General features: G+C 36.4%; 1 long non-coding RNA gene across 7 annotated transcripts in view; it reads left to right on the forward strand.

The window, feature by feature from the left end:
* LOC101717883 (uncharacterized) overlaps window positions 1-5584 on the forward strand; it is a 105744-nt gene extending 100160 nt beyond the window's left edge. For 6 of the 7 annotated variants that reach the window (XR_015449013.1, XR_015449014.1, XR_002397306.2 and 3 more), the window contains one exon: window positions 5168-5584. This is a non-coding gene — a long non-coding RNA (uncharacterized LOC101717883). The remainder of the gene's footprint in view (window positions 1-5167) is intronic. The other variant, XR_015449015.1, reaches the window with a different exon arrangement.
* Window positions 5585-6000: the final 416 nt, after the last annotated feature.

The following is a 6000-nucleotide window of genomic DNA, read 5'->3' on the forward strand; positions in this document are numbered from 1 at the left end:
CAGCTACATGTGCAATCATAACATTCAATATATTTCTCTCATATATTGATCTATGTATTTGTGTATGATTGTATATGTGAATGTATATATACTTTTGACACAGGATGTAGCTAAGTTGACCAAGCAGGCCCAAAACTTTTTTTTGCTTTTTAAATTTATTTCTTTTATTTTAATGTAATACAAGCATATATTAATAAAGAAAATATAAAACCTGAAAAAAAAAAGATTTGAGGAGGCTTGTTAAAATTGTCATCACACCAAATGAAGAAAGGATCAGTGATGGAGTGTTTGCCTAGTGTATTAGTCAGCATTCTGTTGCTGGGACAAAATACCTGATAGCCAAAATTGAAACAAGGAGAGGTTTATTTTGGCTATGGTTTCAGGGGGTTCAGTCCATAGTTAGCTGGCTCCAAGACACAAACATCTTGGCAGGGGAACATGATACAGGAAAGCTATTCCCTTCCTGAGAGAGCAAGAGAGAGGCAGAGAGGAGATCTACCCTCCAGTGACCTACTTCCTTCAACCAGGATCTACGTCCTAACTGAACGTTCAGCTATAAACTCCACTGATTAATCCATTGATTAGGTTGGTCCATATGACTTAATCACCTTCCAAAAGCCCCACCACTGAATGCAGGGGCCTTTTGGGGGAAATTTTTTATTCAAATAATTACACTTAGCATGCTAAGGCCTTTGTTTTGATCACCAGCAGAGGAGGAAGAGGAGAAAGAAGGAGAGAGAAAGGGGAAGGATAGTGCAAGGGATCCAGACACAGGATACTATATTTAGATATCTTATGTAGATAATGTGAACCCAGTTCTTCAATTATACCTATTTCATAGTTTCATGTAAAATGGCCAATGTCCACTCAATTTTCCTAAGTTCTGGTTACTCAGGAGATGACAATAGAGTCAGTAGACCTGTGACATGAGCCCAAATGGCATGAGGAAGAGTAACCAACTCATTATGTTTTTATTTTTACTATTTTTAGTAGCTTGTTCTTTATCCCCTATAAATAGCAAAGTTATTTAGGGTAGATGAGGCAATAAACCTGCGGCTTCTTTCCATTGATACAGCATTACAATTCTTGTTTCCAGAAAAGAACAATTCATAAATTATAAATTAAGAGCAAAATAGAGCTAACAAATAAGTTAGTTTTAAAATTGTGGCTGAATTTGTTTTTCAACTCAAAGTTATTGCTCCTTGCAGCTAACTTGTTCCTTTTTCTTTCTACAATAATAATCCATTCATTTGTTTAAGGAATACTTATGGAATATTTACCAAGGCTACAATGTTGAATAAGACAAAGAAGCTTTTAGCCGGGCGTGATATCACATGCCTGTAATCACTTTCTATTATTGCTCTTAGAAATTAGCACAAATGAATGCTTAAAACTACATATACTTATTATCTTATAATCTTATAGTTTGCTATCTTATAGGTTAGAACTCCAACATGGGTCTCACTGGGCTACAATTGAGGAGTCAGACTTGCATTCCTAGGGGCAGAGTTCATTTCCCAAGGCAGCGTGCATCCTTAGGGCAGAGTCCATTTCCTTGACATTTCCCTGCCTATAGGATACCCACATTCCTTGGTTCGTGGGCCCCTTCCATTTTTTTCAAGCCAGTAATGTTATATCTCTGATCATTCTTCCGTCGCATCTTCTTTTCTGACTAAAACTGGGAAAGCCTCTCCAATTTAAGGGCCCATGTGATTAGTTTAGGCTCACCTGTCTAACATTCCCATCTCTTGATCCTGAATTGAATGCTGTCACGACAATCTGTTGCTTTATAAGGTAACATTCACAAATTCTAGAGGTTAGGACTTGGATATCTTTAGGGATCATTATTCTGCCTAACACCCAACATAGAAAGATTAATATATAACCAACTTTACATTTATATAGGCAAGTTTCTCAAGAATTTTGAAATAAAGGAACAATTACAGTATCCCACAAAAGAGCAATATTATTTTAGAAAGAATAAAGTTTTACATTTATATGTTGTTAATATATTTCTAATGAGATATGGACATTGACATTGAAAAAAATTTAGAACCACAGTTCTTAGTCCATTAATGTTGCTATCACAAAATACTTGAGAGTGCTTTACAAGGAGAAGATAATTATTTTAGTTCACCGTTCTGGAAGCTAGACCAGGTGACCACATCTGGTATCATGACATGGCAGATGCATCCCGATGGCAGGAGCAAGTGTGAAATCACATGGTGAGAGAGGAAACAGTAGAATAAGTCAGGAAACGTGAACGTGGTCTTTTAGGACTCACTGGCATGATAACCAATCCAGTCTCTTGAGACTTAACCCATTTCCTTGAGACAGGCATGAGTCCCTTCTGAGGGTGGCACCCTGATCACATCACACCAGGCCCTACCTCTTAAAGTTCCCACTGTTTCTCAATACCTTTCATTGCCTTGAGGACCAAGGCCTCTAGCATAGGAAACTTTGGGGGACGTGCCATATCCAAACCATAGCCAGCCATAGTCAGCACAATTAATTCTTAGGAACATCGTATTGAATTTAAAAAAACAAAACAAAACCTGGGCCAGAAGACTATCCAAGTATGTGCTTTAGGTCCACAGAGAAGTTTCCTAGGGATTCTATAGCAAATTGTTACACACTGGGTAGCTTTAATGAGTAGAAATGTACTGGCTCATAGTTCTGGAGGCTGGAAGTCCAAGTTGGCAGGGCCATACTCTCCCTGAAGCCTAGGGAAGAATCCTTGCTTGATTCTCCATAGCTTCTAGTGGATATCAGGAAACCTTAGCATTTCTGGGCTTGCAGCTGTATCAGTATAACTTCTGCTTGCACTGTCATATGACTTTCCCTCTCTATCTGTCCAGGTCTCAGCCACAGTGGCCTTGTAAAGACACAGTCACTGGATTTAAGACTCACGACCCTCATTCAGTGTGACCTATCTTAACTTGCTTATGTCTACAAGCACCCTATTTACAAATAAGGCCAATATTTCACATGCTGGAGGTTAGGTTTTCAACATATCTTTTTGGTGGGGACATAGCGCAACCCATAATAGTTTGATTTCCCAGGAAACATATTTAGATTGAGAATCGCTTCCTGTGGCTTTATTGTGGAGTACCCTAGGGAATAACACCTACAAGACAATGAGAGAAGCAGGATTATGCTGAACCAAATTGCATTTATAATGGAGGCCACAGGCAAGCTGGAAAGGCCTTTTGGAGATATCTATAACCGAAATGAGTGGTCTAGGATTTTCTTCTCCTGCATCAGCTACTCACTGGGTGCAGGTTACTCCCCCCCTCCCAGGTCGGGGGAGGAGCGTGCAAAGCATCCCCTCTTGATCAAAGTCAAGGGCCATAAAGGGACACAGCAGGCAGATTGTTGGCAAATGGGATAATGAATGTTTTGGTTCCAGGAGGGGGAGCTGGGTTGCATCCCCCAGCATCTACTACCGTATATGTTTTAAACATAGAACTTAGAAATAAGCAAAACTCAACAATATATTACTTGTATATTTTTGCATGTATGTTTGTGTAAAAGAATATATAGGGTAGGTTCATGAGTTGGGTGGCAAATGTACAGTTTTTCATTTCATGTGTATGTTTTTTTATAACTAACATGTATTTCATATAATCTGTTGTATGCATTAAGTGTATTCACAAAATAATAAAGAAAAGAAAGAACTAGGCCAAAGTTATAGAAACTAAAGTAGCTAGAATTTTTAGAAAAGAAATATGGGTAAAGATCAAATTCTAGACAGGTGTGGTGATGTACATCTGCAATCCAGCACTTTGGGAAGTTGAGTTAGGAGGATTGCAGGTTAGAGCCCAGCCTGGGCAATTAATGACTTATCAAGACCCCCGTCTTAAAATAAAAAATTTAAAAAGGGCTAAGAATTTGTAGTCCTGTGCAAAGACTGTGGGTTCGATCCTCAGTACTGGAAAAAAAAGAAAAAGAAAAAAAAAAGGATAGCAAATTCTGCCATTGCTAAAGTAAGCATTCAGGTGAAGAAAAACTCCTGAAATGCTCCTATATTATTTACTTTAAATTTGCTTACACAACTACCCTAAAGTTTTGGGTTTTGTTTATTTAGGTCTGGCAATTGATACATTATCATGGTTTCACTTCCCCTTTCACCTATTGTTAAACTGGTTTGTTTGCCATGGTGCAATTTGTGTGTGTTTTTTTTCTTAAAGTGAAAAGTGTCCTGGTTAAGACTGTTGGAATTGTTAGTTCTACTTTGTTTATTGTTAGATCTACTGATACAATAAAGAAAGGTAGTTAGTGTGTCAAGGGTGATACATCAGGGATTATATCAAGATGTATCAGTTGATATGTCAGGATTTCACCATAACATTTTTATTTATTTAAATACTTTATATGTGTGTGATACTGGGGATTGAACTCAAGGCCTCAATCACAATAGGCAAGCTCTCTACCACTGAGCTACATCCTTAGTCCTCATTATGTTTTCTTAATAGTATGTTATTGAGTGAAGAAAAAAGTTGTGGGTTATAAAATCTTTACTTTTAAAAAATATGTGGATGTATGTTGCATATATCACATAGTTGTATACCTACATAGAAGAAGAAATGGGAGAAAACAAATTGCTAGCTATAACTAGTGGGCATAAAAAATGAGGTGGCATACCTTTTCATTTTATAGACTTCTGTGAGCCCTTGAAACAAAAAATAAGGGTGATATTAAAAATATTTTTAATTGTTTCAAAATAACTGATTTTAGTTTTGTTTGAGAAATATGTTACAGAAGGCTCCATGAAATGTGAGCAAAAGTTTTGTTATTAAGTAGGTGGTAACATAGAAAGAGCCCTGTAGTTTTTAGTGCAAGAGAATTTGTTTCTAGAACTAGGGCCATTGCACTATAGAGATCCTAACCTCCCTCTCCCCCAAAATTCAACTTGAAGAGCTGGTTTCTTGTTTGAAAAATGGGATTGTTACTGTCATGTTTGAATGGGAATAATGTACAGGAAATCACTTTGAAAATTATAATGCAATACTGAATGATAAGAAATGCCAGAATTCTTTTCTTACGGTAACATTATGTTAAAGAAGCCAAATATTAACTTTTTGCAAACCTCCTAATTTCCACTGCTGAAGTTTCTGTTTCATTTAAATTGGTTTTCACTGTAGCTCTTGCTTTTTTTTAAACCTAGGATTGAATATCTGAATTTAAAGTCAAGTTAAAGCTCAATGTTTGGAACTGTGTTTAATTGAAGATGAGACAGAAGACATCAGAACTGTTTGAAATTTTCAAGTTTTACTATACAATAAAATGAAGGATTCAGCTCTTGTCTCAAAGGATTAACCAAGATGGTATTCTTAAAAATTCCTGGCTTCTATGAAATTCTCCAATTACAGAATTTTCTTTCATTACTCTTGAATTCATCATGAAAACCTGCTTTGAAACACAATTTGCTGAAATACTGAAAATGAATTTCAAATTAAATAGGAATAGTTGTATACTAATATGATGCAATGACATTTCACATTTTTCCATGTTAAAAACTGTTCTGAACTCTAAATCTTTTAAATAAATGATACTGAAATCCAAAGTGGTTGTGTCTCAGTATGTTATTTGTATAACTACTGCATATTTCTAGAGGCTCTTCTACTCTCCTTTAGCCTTTTTTTATGCTACCTTCTCTGAGCTAGCTCTGAAGACATGATTTCATAGCCATATTTTTTTAGTTCAAGTCCCCATCATGCATCTCAATCTCTTGTTTGTCCACAGGAAAATTACTTAAATATTTTAAGCCTCAGTTTGGTCATTTGTAAAATGGGACTACTTACCTCGTTGAATACCATATACAATGGCTGTCTGGAAATCACTGCTAAATGCTTAAATATTATTTTCCCATTTCACACATATAGATTTTGAATGTTCAGTAGTTAAGTCTACACAAGATCATACAACTAATAAGAGGTGAAATCAGGATCTGGTTCTAGATTACCTGACACCAAAGCTCACAGCTTGATAGTATTGCTT

Source organism: Heterocephalus glaber, unplaced genomic scaffold, assembly GCF_053883595.1.
Source record: "Heterocephalus glaber isolate CG9 unplaced genomic scaffold, H.glaber_assembly_v1.0 deba00000594, whole genome shotgun sequence".
NCBI classification, from domain to species: domain Eukaryota; kingdom Metazoa; phylum Chordata; class Mammalia; order Rodentia; family Bathyergidae; genus Heterocephalus; species Heterocephalus glaber.